Source organism: Macaca fascicularis, chromosome 14, assembly GCF_037993035.2.
Source record: "Macaca fascicularis isolate 582-1 chromosome 14, T2T-MFA8v1.1".
Taxonomy (NCBI): domain Eukaryota; kingdom Metazoa; phylum Chordata; class Mammalia; order Primates; family Cercopithecidae; genus Macaca; species Macaca fascicularis.
The window spans coordinates 133,092,152-133,105,000 of NC_088388.1; the positions used below are offsets into that span (position 1 = coordinate 133,092,152).

Below are 12,849 nucleotides of genomic sequence, written 5' to 3' on the forward strand. Positions count from 1 at the left end.
ACCTCTTCACAGATGTCTGTTAGGTCAGGCTTTGGGTTACAGCCATGCTAGTGGCTGTGTGGTGGTATATCATCATAGCACTGATATGAGTTCCTCTGGTTACAAATAATGCTGAACATCATTTTATGTTATTACTATTTGTAAGCCTTTTCTTGTGAAGGGCTATTCAAATAGTTCACCTACAAAAGTTAATTCCTTATTCTAGATATAAGTCCTATTTCAGATACACGTATTGCACGTATTTTCTCCCAGTCTGTGAATTGTCTTTTCTTTCTCCTAAGTGTCTTGCTAATACTACTAGTTTTTAAGTTTTGAGGAAGTTTAATTTATTAATTTCTTTATGGTTTCTGCCTTTTATGCCCTAGCTAGGACACTGTTATTACCCTGAGGTGCAATGCTTTTCTTTTATATCTTCTTTGAAAAGTTTTATAGTTTTAGATTTCATGTTTCTAATAATGAATCTTGGATTAACTTTTGTGTATGTTGTGAAGTGAAGTTGAGATTTTCCCACCATATTGGTATCTAGGATGACTACCCAGCTGGTCTAGCACTATTTGGTAAGAAGTTTATTCTTTTCATATTGAAGGGTCTTGATACCTTTTTCAAAAATCAGTTGGCCCAATGTATGTAGTTCTGTTTGCAGACTTTCTCTTCTATTTAGCTCTGTCTCTTCTTTCACCAACACTTTTCCACCTTGATCCTTGTAGCTTTAGAGTAGATCTTGAAACCAGTTAATATGAGTCCTCCCACACTGTTCTTCTTTTTCAAACTTTTTTCAACCGTTCTAGGTTTTTACATTTCCATACAAATGTTAGAATTAACTTGTTAAGTTTTATAAAAGGAATCCCTAGTAGGGCATCACTGGGATTGCATTGACTTCACAGTTCAATCTAGTCTTCAATTTGTCAACACTTTGCATTTTTTGGTATACAGGTTTTCTATACATTTTATTATTTTTTTCTATGATTTAAGTCATTGCAGATGCTGTTCATAGGGTATTTTTAACTCTAAATTCCCAATCATCATTTGCCAGTTCTTCCTTAAGATTTGATGAGCTTTAAGTAAGTTTGTAATTTATAAATATATTTATTTCATGCTTTTCTGACAAAACCGTGTTCTAAGGAGCCTTAGTTCAAAGGTCGTGCTGGCAGCTCCAGGCCTGCACAGGACACTGGAACTCCCTCCCTGGGTTCAGTCCTGCCCAAGTGCAGGAGCCGTGCCCAGCTTCAGATTCCAGAGTGTCAGCTGCACTTACCTTGGGGTGCCAGTGGTCCAGGCCAATTTAAACAGGAGTATGGGATTGTTTGTAACAAGACTGGCAGAATTTAGAAGACACGTTCAGTACAGCTTATTATTTTATTAGCTTCAAATGAAACAATTGGTCAAGTTCTTGTTTCCTTTTTTTTCCTTTCAAACACTTAAAACACGCAACTAATGAGTAATAATGACAGCATTAATGAGGATATTGATGTAAAATTAACAACTATATTTATTGATTATAATGTATTATCTATATTTATATAGATAATAATATATTATTTATATATAATCTATATTATATTTATATATTATTTATATATCTATATAATATACATATATTATATAGATATAAATAATATCTATAATATACATATATTATATAGATATATAAATAATATATATTATTATCTATATAAATATAGATAATACATTATAATCAATAAATATAGTTATAAATATAATCAATAAACATACGTATATTATATAGATATATAGATAATAATCTATAATTATTATCTATAATAATTAGTATGGTGATACAATAAGGATAATATGATATAAACAAACATTGGCTAAACCAGTTCTGAAAATAGTTGCCCAAGTTCACAGGGTCTTCACTGATCCAGTGAATGAAAAATGCAAGCAATTAGCCAGGGAATTGACTGAAAATATCCAGATAAACTGAGGCAAAAGAGAGTTTTAAGCACTAATTACTTAGGTGATTGTCCTCAATTTCTACTTTCCTTTGTTGGTGTGGAGTAAAATGCATGATATTGTTGGGTGATGCATTACATTCCTTTAAGTCTTTCATTTTTCAGCTACGAAACAATACCCCTCCTGCAAAATGCTAACACTAAATACTAAAAGGTACGAAACAACACTTGCCACGCCGAGCACCAGCCCTGCCTTTGGAACTGACAGAGCTGGGAAGAGGATGAAAGGCAGTCTCTGGGCGCATGTGAGAAGCCCTCCCTTCGCCGAGGCTCCCCGTGCCTGACCTGCCCCCGTGGCACCTGCCCCTCTCTCAGGGTCAGCTGGAGCTACTGCCCAGGCTCAGCCTGCTGAGGAAGGATGCGGACTGCCCAGGGAGGCAGGCGGAGGCTGAGGCGGGCACAGAGCCTTTGGTCTTCCGGGCTGTGAGAGGCTCTGCAGCCCCGCCTGGGTGAAGGGCTCTGGGTGGTGTCCTGGAGGAAAAGTCTTTCCCTTCTACCCACCTCAGTTTCACTGGCTGGGGCCTCTGTAACAAAAGACAGATTCACAAAAGAAAAGCACGCCAGTGGATTGAATGTGAGTTTGACGTGACACAGGAACCTTCGTAAAGGTTCATAAAGAAACACTGAAAAGTGGTTGAATCCGTGTTTTTATGGTAGTTTGCTGGTGAGTAAAATGTCGTGGAAAAATCTGACAGGCAGAGGAGCGTGAGCAGAGGGTGCTCACCCGGGACACCCCGCAAGGCCACATTCCTCCGGCAGCCCTGTGCCCGCGAGATAAGCGTGCTCTTTTCTTCTGGGCACTGGGAGGGCATCTCTCGCAGAAGCGTCCTAGGACCTGCTTCAGTGAAAGGTGAGGAGTCTTTCCTGCACCTGCCGCTTCTCAAATTCCTTCTGCTGAAAATCTTTCCTGTGCCGAAGTGCCACGTTCTGGAGTGGTTTGTTCAGAAACCGAGCACGTGTTTCATGGCTGAAAACAGAGGAGAACATGAGGGTGGGGATGGGAGGAGAAAGAGAAACAACCTAAGCTTTACTTGTTCTTGTCCACACGGCTGTGAGGTCTCATGGCTCTGGGAGTTTTCATGCAGCGTGATGGGGTTTCTGGAGACCCAGGGGGCCCGGGTTAGGTGCAGACCTTATTTCATTAGGGACTTTGGGCGTGATTTTCTTGACTGCCCTATAAACTGGATGGAGAAAGACAGGCAGGATGATGGTGTAAAAGGCGGATTGAAATGTATGTGAGTGATTTTACCCAGAGGAGCTGCTGTTGCTCTGTTCCCTGGTCGACATTTTCATGAGACTCTGAGTGACAGTTTAGAAGGCACTTTGTCCGGCATAGCCTGGACTCTTTGTCCCAGCCCTGACTCAAGTTCCCAGCACCCCAAGCCCGACTTGCCCACATTTGAATTTTAATTTGTGGTTCTTTTGTCTCTGGGACCACAGCCTTGGGCTTAGAATCCTGACGCCACCCCGTAACCTGGGTCCCCAGAGACTCGCAGTTCCTCCTCACCTCTCTAGGGATGTCTTGGCCCCTGGTTCTCCGGCATCATTTTGGGATGAGCCACCTTCTGGCCTTGGTACCCACCACTGTCTTCGGGGGGCTTCCCTGTCTTATTCTCAGGCCTTTTTAACTCACCCCCAAATTTGCCCCCTTGGTTGCTGCCCCACCTGCACGCTAAGGAAGGACACGAGTGAAACTTTTCAAACTTGCCAGTGACGATCCAGGAAGCAGAGGAGAGGAGGAGCTGAGGGCATTTAGAACACTTATGCGCACACACACAGACATATGTGCACGAAATGAACTTCGAGTAGAAAACTTTTCCCTTGGGTAGAAGCGGGCACCTGTGCAATGTGGAAAGCTTCATACACAAATGAACTTCAGACTTGGGAATTTAAACTGAGCACAGGTTAATATCAGATGGTTATCAGCTAGCACTTAAATGCCTTTTATTAAGTGCCAGGCACTGCTCTAAGCACTTTATGTGTATTGATTACATAATCCTCACACTAAGCATTTGAGGTAGCTAATATTATTATGAAACTTTTACAGCTGTGGAAACTGAGGGATAATTAATGAAAGTAAAATCACTTAAGAGCCACATTGACCTGGTAAGTCACGGCAAGAATTTGAACCAGGCAATCTGTCACTGAAGTTTATGCTTAACACCGCCATGCTTAAGTGTGTAGGGTTGCCAACTTTAGCAAATAAAAGTACAGCATTCTCAGTTCAACTTAATTTCAGATAAGCAATAAATACTATTTTAGCACATATATGTCTCATGAAATATTTGAGATGCAATTATATTTTAAAAGTCATTTTCTATCTGAAATTCTTACTTAACTGGGCATCCCATGTTTTACCCAGCTAATGGAGGAATGACAGTCTTGGTTATATCATGCGTGAAACTCAGAAATGCATAAATTCTGGCTGGCTAATCATTTCTCAGCTCTGAGTAACAGTATTAATGACTGAAGTGGCCAACTAACATTGAATGCAGAGCTTGATAAAGATGATGTTGCACCCTGCACTTTAGGCTCAAGGCCTAAGTGGGGTCCAGTAATTAACTACTACTTCTAGTCTAAACCTAGGTCTTCTAACTGTTCCGAAAGACAAATGCGGAAAATTGCACAGTCAACCTGACCTCCCACTCAGCTCCAAGCAGAGTGAAGCAAAAAAAAAAAAAAAAAAAAAAATCTAGTGGGGGTGACTTACCCTCTTCCCTTGCAGTTGCAAAGCAGGAGTCAGTGGAGCATAATCATATGACTGAATAAATGAAAGAGCAAATTAGTAACAAGTTCTGGTAAGACATTTTCAGATCGAATGAACATGTGGTGAATGGGATCCTGCCCCCGAGAGTCCCATCCCAGTGTCAGCAGCAAACATCCCACTGTGAAGAGGAGCCCCCCTCTCCTTTAAGAGTCCAGAGCAGCCTGCTTGGCAGGGACCCAGTACATCAAGGGGGCTGCCTCCCAGCAGGGGTGATCCAAGGAACAAAGCCTCACAATGGGAAAGAAGGCACACAGCTATTCCCAGTCTCCTAGGGGAGGATGTGGAAAGGAAAAAGCTCCTCACACTTTTCTACAACACCTGACCAGGCAGAATAGGCATCCCTGAATTATAAAACAAGGTTTTATAATTCTCAAGTTTTCCTGGAAATAAAATGCAGTAAAGATGAATCATTTGTTTTGCCAGATCCTTGAAATGATTTGAGTGATCACAGTGATCAAAGGATATACCAGCAAAAACTGAAGTCAAGCTATCAAATCATAGTGAGATTCCCACTGGTAATAAGTTTAGGGTAACAAATCCAGACACTGATGTATCCACTCCTTGAAGAACTTTATTTATTTATTTATTTTTGAGATGGAGTCTGGCTCTGTTGCCCAGGCTGGAGTGCAATGGCACAGTCTCTGCCTCCTGGGTTCAAGCAATTCTCCTGCCACAGCCTCCCAAGTAGCTGAGACTACAGGTACCTGTCACCACGCTCAGCTGATTTTTGTATTTTTAGTAGACAAGTTTTCGCCATGTTGGCCAGGCTGGTCTCAAACTCCTGACCTCAAGTGATCCACCCACCTCAGCCTCCCAAAGTCCTGGGATTACAGGCGTGGGCCACTACGCCCAGCCGAAAGAACTTTAATGAGAGAAAAAATACTAAGTCAATGCAGTTATCCTTAATTATTAACTCAGATATTAGGTATATTTCATTAGAAACAAAACAGACATTTGTATCGGGCATCATTAAAAATGTATAAGTAAACTTCCTCATTGACCAGTTTCCTTTCAGAGTTGTTAAACAATTTACATGGGCCATCTTGCAGAAAGGCATAAATAGAAACCTAGCCAATTGGTTGAAAATATTTTTTTCACAGTTCTCTAGCTGTGTTCTCTCTAGAAATGGCAGGTGCTCTGCTGAATCACAGAAATCTGGAAAAGTCAGCAGCATCAATCATTATTTTTGCTAAAAATACATTATAATTTTTATCAATTATTACATACACATTCTGGGCTGCAGTAGGTGTAGGGGTAAAAACAGAATGCTTTCCTTTTCACCCTCTAAGGGTTTGCTAAAAATGAGCTGACAAAAGGCTGATTAATAAGAGAAAAAGGCATATAAAATTATTTTAATGTGCAGAACATGGATAAATCATGGGGAATGATTACCCAATAATCTGATGCATCCCAGATGCTTATGTACCCTTCTTCATAGGAGAAGGGGAGGTGGGGTGTAGGAGTAAATGTTTTTTAGGGGGAATGAATGGACTCCATTTTCAGACAATGGTAAGTAAATAATTGTCTTTGGGAACTGAATGGAAGCAGAGAACAAACAATGGTTTGGGACAACTGAACCATTAAAATTTCATCTGGGCTCTAAGTGTGATGTTCAATTTTTAGACTCTACCTCTGTGATATGAATTTTAATCTTCTCTGGTTAATGAAATTTCAGAGAAGGGATAGAAGGGATTGTGTTTATCTTTGGGGGTCCAGTTTCTGGGTATATAAGGACGTTTTGGGGAGCAGGTTTGTACTTTGGAAGAGACGGAGGACTGAGAGACAAAAGTGGGGAGAAGGTGAGAGAGATCTTGAGTCTGCTTCTTTAGTTTAGCAGGTCACAGCACCGTATCTTGGGGTATTGGTTTCTGAGCCCCAACATAAGCACCTTGAAAAGGTCTAGATCACACAAAGTTTGCAGAAAATAATAGATGAAAGCAAATATGGCAAGAAGGTGCACAAATACTCAATTTACGTGAACACATGCATACACAAAATGTGGCGTGGGCCAGGAGATACAGAAGGACGGGTGCCAGATAAGAGCCCTTCCTCTGGGTACAGGTGCTGCATGACCGACCACATATATGACGGTGGTCCCATGAAATTTAAATGGCGCTGAAAAATTCCTGTTGCCTAGTGATGTCATAGCTCTGCAGCCTGCCTTTCTACCACCTTCCTCAGAACCATTGCTGTGGTTTTACCTTAGCCTTTCTCAAAAACTTCAAAATAAATAAATGAAAAATGAGCAGATCTAAAAGAAAACTAAGTAAATCCATAACTATAGCTGGAGATTTTAGCAACCCCCTTTTAATAATTGACAGAACAATCAGATAAAATTAAAAATAGTCCACCTGAACAACATTATCAACCAATGTGACATAACTGATCTTTTCAGAACACTCCACTCCACAATTAAGGAGTACATGTGGTTTTAAAGGGCACATTGGAAAATCATATACACTGACCCTAGAAATAAGTATTAATACATTTCAAATTAAAGTATTATAAAATATGCTTTGACTATAACTAAATTAAATATTAATAATAATACTATATCCAACAATTCCTAACTTCCATGTGAAACAAAGATCAAATTTTTATTATGTTTTATTTCCGTATCTTTAAGGGTACAGGTGGTTTTTGGTTACATGGATGGATTGTGTAACGGTAAAGCCTGGGATTTAGTGTTTCCGTCACCCGAGTAGTGTACCTTATACCCAATAGATAGTTTTTCATGCCTCATCCCCCTCCCAGCCTTCCCCTTCTGAGTCTCCAATGTCCATTATAGCCCACCCTGTATGCCTTTGTGTACCCATAGCCTGGCTCACACTTACAAAGGAGAATATATGGTATTTGTTTTCTATTCCTGAGTTACTTCGCTTAGCATAATGGCCTCCAGCTCCATCCAAGTTGACATTATTTCATTCTTTTTTTATGCCTGAACGAACAAACTCATTGGTTGATGGGCATTTAGGTTGGTTCCATATCTTTGCAATTGTGAATTGTGCTGTGATAAATATCCATGTGCAGATGTCTTTTTTGATATAATGACTTTGGTTTGGGTAGATACCCAGCAGTGGGGTTGGGTAGGTACCCGGAAGTGGGATTGGGTAGGTACCCGGAAGTGGGATTGGGTAGGTACCCGGAAGTGGGTAGATACCCGGAAGTGGGACTGGGTAGGTACCCGGAAGTGGGTAGATACCCGGAAGTGGACTGATGCGGGGTTGAGAAGTGTCCATGCTGTTTTCCGTGGAAGTTGTACTGATTTACAATCCCACCAGCAGTGTATAAGCACTCCCGTTTGACCACATCCATGCCAACATTCATTGCTTTTTGAATTTCTAAGAACGGTCATTCTGGCTGGCGTAAGACAGTATCTCATCTCGGTTTTAATTTAAATTTCCCTGATGATTAGTGATGTTGAATATTTTTTCATATGTTTGTTGGATGCAAACATCATGGAGTGTATGTCCACAAACCCAGATGGCACAGTCTGCTACACACTGAGGCTACATTCCATCCCAGCCATGCAGCCTAGAATAACATCTGGCACATAAAAAGCACTCGATACGTATTTTTTTAAATAAAGGAATGATGAAAAGATGATCAGAAGGTCTTATGGGGACAGTTGGAGTCGAGTTGTGCTTTGAAGTATTAGTATAATTTGAACAGGTAGAGGGGGAGGGAAAAGAAAAATCAGCCAAAGGAACAGCCTCAACGAAGACACATAGTAAGTGCTGCATGACCGACCACATATAGGACGGTGGTCCCACGAAATTTAAATGGCGCTGAAAAATTCCTATTGCCTAGTGATGTCATAGCGGTCATAACATTGCACTAGCATGCCATAACAACGCACTACTCACATGTTTGTGCACGTGCTGGTGTAGACCAACTCACTGCACTGCTAGTCCCATAAAAGTATCACAATACAATTATGCACAGAACATACTTGATGATAATAATAAACAACCATGTTACTGGTTTGTGTACTTACTATACTCCATTTTTGCCATTATTTTAGAGTATACTTAAATTGTTTTTAAAAAGGTAAACTATAAAACAGCCTCAGGCAAGTCCTTCCAGAGGAATTCCAGAGGCAAGAGTACTGTGATTTAATAAGTCAGTCGGCCCTACCATAGGCTCACCACCAGGAAACACAGATGAGACCCTGCCTCTCCTTCTGCATCAGCAAACCAGAGCCACAGACCTAAGTGGGACTGTCACCAGGTGGACTGGCCAGGAAACATCCCTGGTGGGGTCTCCGTGCCCGTGGGGTCTCAGCGCCTGTGGGGTCACCACGCCTGTGGGGTTGCCACACCTCCGCATCTCAACACTTCTCTTGTACACTCACTCTTGCATTCGAATGCTGCATTTGCAACCGGAGGCATAAGTTCAAGCCTAGGTTGCATCATTTCTAGGCTCAGATCACCTTAATTCAGTTCTGGGTCTGCCAACATTTACTAGCTATGTGCTTTGAACAAATTGACATTTTTTTGCTTTATTTTCCTAATCTCTAAAATGGGGACCATTGTAATATCTATGTCAGAGGATTGGTGAAAGGGTTAAAAGTGGAGATTGATGCATCTATTTAAATAGATAGATGTAGATATCTTTATCTGTATCAGTTGTTATTTATGATATATATTTACATGTATACATTTATACATCTATAAAGGTATTCATATGTATAATATGTAAAGTACTTACACAATGCCTGCCCATAAAATTTTTAACAAATTGTAAATATTATTATTCCTATTCCCCAGACATTTGAGATAAGAAGGATAAACCGTAAGCTACTATTTCGGTCATTCTTTCTTCACCTCTGGGAACCTGCAGTATACTGCCTTTGGAAAAGGTAGGATCTGAGCCGGGATGTCTGCCAAATGCGGTTCTTTATCTCCAGCCTAAACATAACAGACCCCATTCAGTGCACTGGGCTTCAAAGTGCAAGCATGCGAGATGCTCTTCTGCCAGGGCGGCCACACTGTGGTGGCTTCGAGAATCAGATTCCGGGTTTCTCAAACGTCCTCCTTAAGAAAACGCTTCCTTTGGTTGATGCCCATATCAGCGCTCAAGTCACGTCCTGGTCACAAAGACCTGGGATCTTCAAACTCTCCCAGCAGCTCTCTGCCACTCCAAGAGGGATTTTGAGCTGGCAGGATCTGATCCTTTGATAATTGGAAGTTTGCTTTCAAACAATCAATAAGAAATGTCACAAAGCTCAAATCAGTGCAGCAAATGAATTGGTGACACATAATTTAATAACTAATGTTCAAGAGACAGTTCCCTTTTAACCTTCTAAGGACATTTAGGCAATTAATCCCAAATAGGAAAACTGTATTTCTAAAATGAGATGGCAACCTGGATACATGCACAGTTTATTATTTGAGAGGGTTTCCTGAGGTTATCACCAAACGAGCATTAAGCTCAATAAACATGAAGCACAAAGAGGCTGGACGGGGAAGCCAGAGGCTGGGTGCGGCCGTGGCTTCCTTTAGTGAGATGCTCACCCCGCACGCCCGCACTCACGCACGCTTACGCTGTCGCGGGCGGCAGGGCCCTGCCTACTGGCCCATCGGGGGGTTGTGTGCGCAGCCTCCTCGGTGTCCGCCCTGACCCCCGGCTCTTCTCCTCAGTCGGGGAGACTTGGGCCTCGTCACGTGCTCTGTCTGCACCCCGAGTGACCTCTCCTCCTCCTCCACAGACCCCTCTGGGAGGGTCATCCTTCAGACACACTGGGCCTAGGCTGCCTGCCCCTCCGCAGCCTCACCCTGGCCGGCTCCTTGAGGCCCACAGGGCCAGTTCTTCCCCACGTCAGGACCCCGCCACCCCACTCTGCCCCTCCACCCGAGGCCGCCTTGTCCTTTTGCTTTCTATCTTAAATTCACTGCCCGTACTGCCATTCTACCCTTTAGCAGATGTTCACGCATTCCTTTCTTTCTAGCACTGGACCTAAGGTGAAGAAGCCAGGCCTTTGTCTATTTTAAGTGAGTGACGAGGGCAGAGGGGGCGTCGCCAGCGTGGCTGAAATACCTCCCTGGTCTGGCACTGCCTGAAGGGAGCCCTGCAGGCCACACCAGACGTTCCTAAGGAGGCCGAGGCTCCTGTCTGAGCCTCCCCAACTCAGTGCATCCACTTACAGTGAGGGTGGGCAGCACTGGCGTGACGAGGGGAGAAGCCTAGGTCTCCCCACTCACTTGTTCCGGTTTGGATGTAGTAAGGCGTGAACATCCCTGGAGTCCTTCGCTTCCTTTCTTCCCCGAGAAGCACATGATTTCTCACCTAGGTTATCATTTCTTTACTAAGTAGTTCAATGACCTCCAACGCTTCTGGAATACGTGTAAGCTCTTCTAGTGCCATAGAGCACCACCGGCACCACGGCCTGGCCACTACCTACAAGTACCGCCTCTTCTCCTGGGGAGTCCGTGCAATGCCCTCCCCTGTCCACATGGAGCTGCCCCTGCAAGGATGCGAGCTCCAGCAGAGTGGGTGCCGTGTCCACCCTGAGCTACACAGCACACACCGAGCAAGCTGCCCAGTCCGTATTTGTTGAGTGCACGAATAGTGTCATCAGAGTCCCAAACCTGGCGTGCTGGTGGCTCTGTGCCCGCAGACACTGCTGCACAGCATGGCTCGCCGTGAGCTCTCCCCGAAGCCCACACACTCTTGGTCACCTGCTCTTGCACACCTGTGCCATCTGTAGGTTGTTCTGTCGGCAGAACGTGTGGAATAGTTTCACGTTCATATTCTCAGGCTTCAAATGGTGCCAGGCATCTGCAGGTAGTAGCTCAACAGGTACTTTTTGGGTAAGTTAGCTGTGAGCCAACGGGCAGTCGTGGACAGCTCTGTCCATGTCGTAAGGTCCATGCCCTCTGCACCCCACCCTCGCCCCGCCTCCAGCTCCCTGACTCAGGTCGGGCTCTGCTGTCCCGGTAGCTTCCTGTCTGCCTGGGTAGAAGTTGCTCCAGAGTGAAGGCCCCTGTGCTCCTCCTTTCCTTCGGTGGTCCTGCCTGCCCCACTCTCCCTGTATACACCGTGCCCTGCAGGTTCCCAAATACCCTTCGAGACTCTGGACCATCTGCTCTGCGTAGATATTCAGCACTAGGTTCATCGTGCTGACCGGAGTTTGCCTATTACGTTTGTCTGGGTTTAGACTGGATCTTTCATCTTGACCTCTGAGTAACACGCACACCTGACTTGCTACCTACCTGCCTGGTGGCTAACCTGCCTCCCAGCTTAAAGCGCCCAGCTTTGAGGTATCCTCAAGCAGGAGCTGAGCTGCCTTTGACTTTCCATATTCTACCAGACAGGCGACAAGCTTTTGGCAGGGGCCAGTGGAAGGGGAAGATAAAGAATCAACACGTGTCCCACACTCTGTTTATTATTGCCAGCTCCTAGATTTTAGCTCAGACAGCTGGCTCACTGCTTCACAGGGAGAGCTGCTCAAGTCCACACACAATGCAGGTCACCTCGAAAGTACCCTCGTCAAGGACAAAGCACCCTGTGCTTGCCATGAAGGTGAGCATCAAAATAAAGAAGGTCATTGGGAAATACTCAGTTCAGCATATCTGCTCACAGAAAATAAAAAGTGTTTCTCCACATAACGATTTTCACAAACTCCCCAATCCTAGAAAAGTTTCAATTTTTCTGCTCAGAGATAAGGATTAGATTGGGAGCCATCTACCAGGGATAAAGAAGTGACAGTCATCGACATTTATTGATAAAACCGAGATTGGTTGAAATTCTGGGGGCCCAGCCCCCTTTTCCATTGGGCCTGGGGTCAAAGTCGCTTGCAGGGAGCCGAGGCACAGTGGTGCCCCCACCCATTCTGCCCATTCCACCTCCCTTTATACTGACGGGAGACGCCAAAGGGAGGGGACAAAGAAAAGAAGAGAAACTGGAAGCTAGGGTGAGTGACAGACTGGAATGACAGCCTGCTGAAACTGAGTGAAATCCCAGAAGTTATCAATTCACTCTTCTCTTTTTGAGTTTTTATTGAAGTATGTTATGATTATAGAAAAGTGCACACATGTCCTCACTCCTTCACCTTCCCCTCCTAGGGTTAAATACTCCACAACCAACGCTGGTGACTCCGCCCTGTAA

General features: G+C 43.8%; 1 long non-coding RNA gene across 1 annotated transcript in view; it reads right to left on the reverse strand.

The window, feature by feature from the left end:
• Nucleotides 1-1,797: 1,797 nt before the first annotated feature.
• LOC123568665 (uncharacterized) overlaps nucleotides 1,798-12,849 on the reverse strand; it is a 19,007-nt gene continuing 7,955 nt past the window's right edge. Inside the window, exons 4-5 of the long non-coding RNA XR_010581116.2 lie at nucleotides 4,684-4,734; nucleotides 1,798-2,940 (exon numbers count right to left, since the gene is read on the reverse strand). This is a non-coding gene — a long non-coding RNA (uncharacterized lncRNA). The remainder of the gene's footprint in view (nucleotides 2,941-4,683; nucleotides 4,735-12,849) is intronic.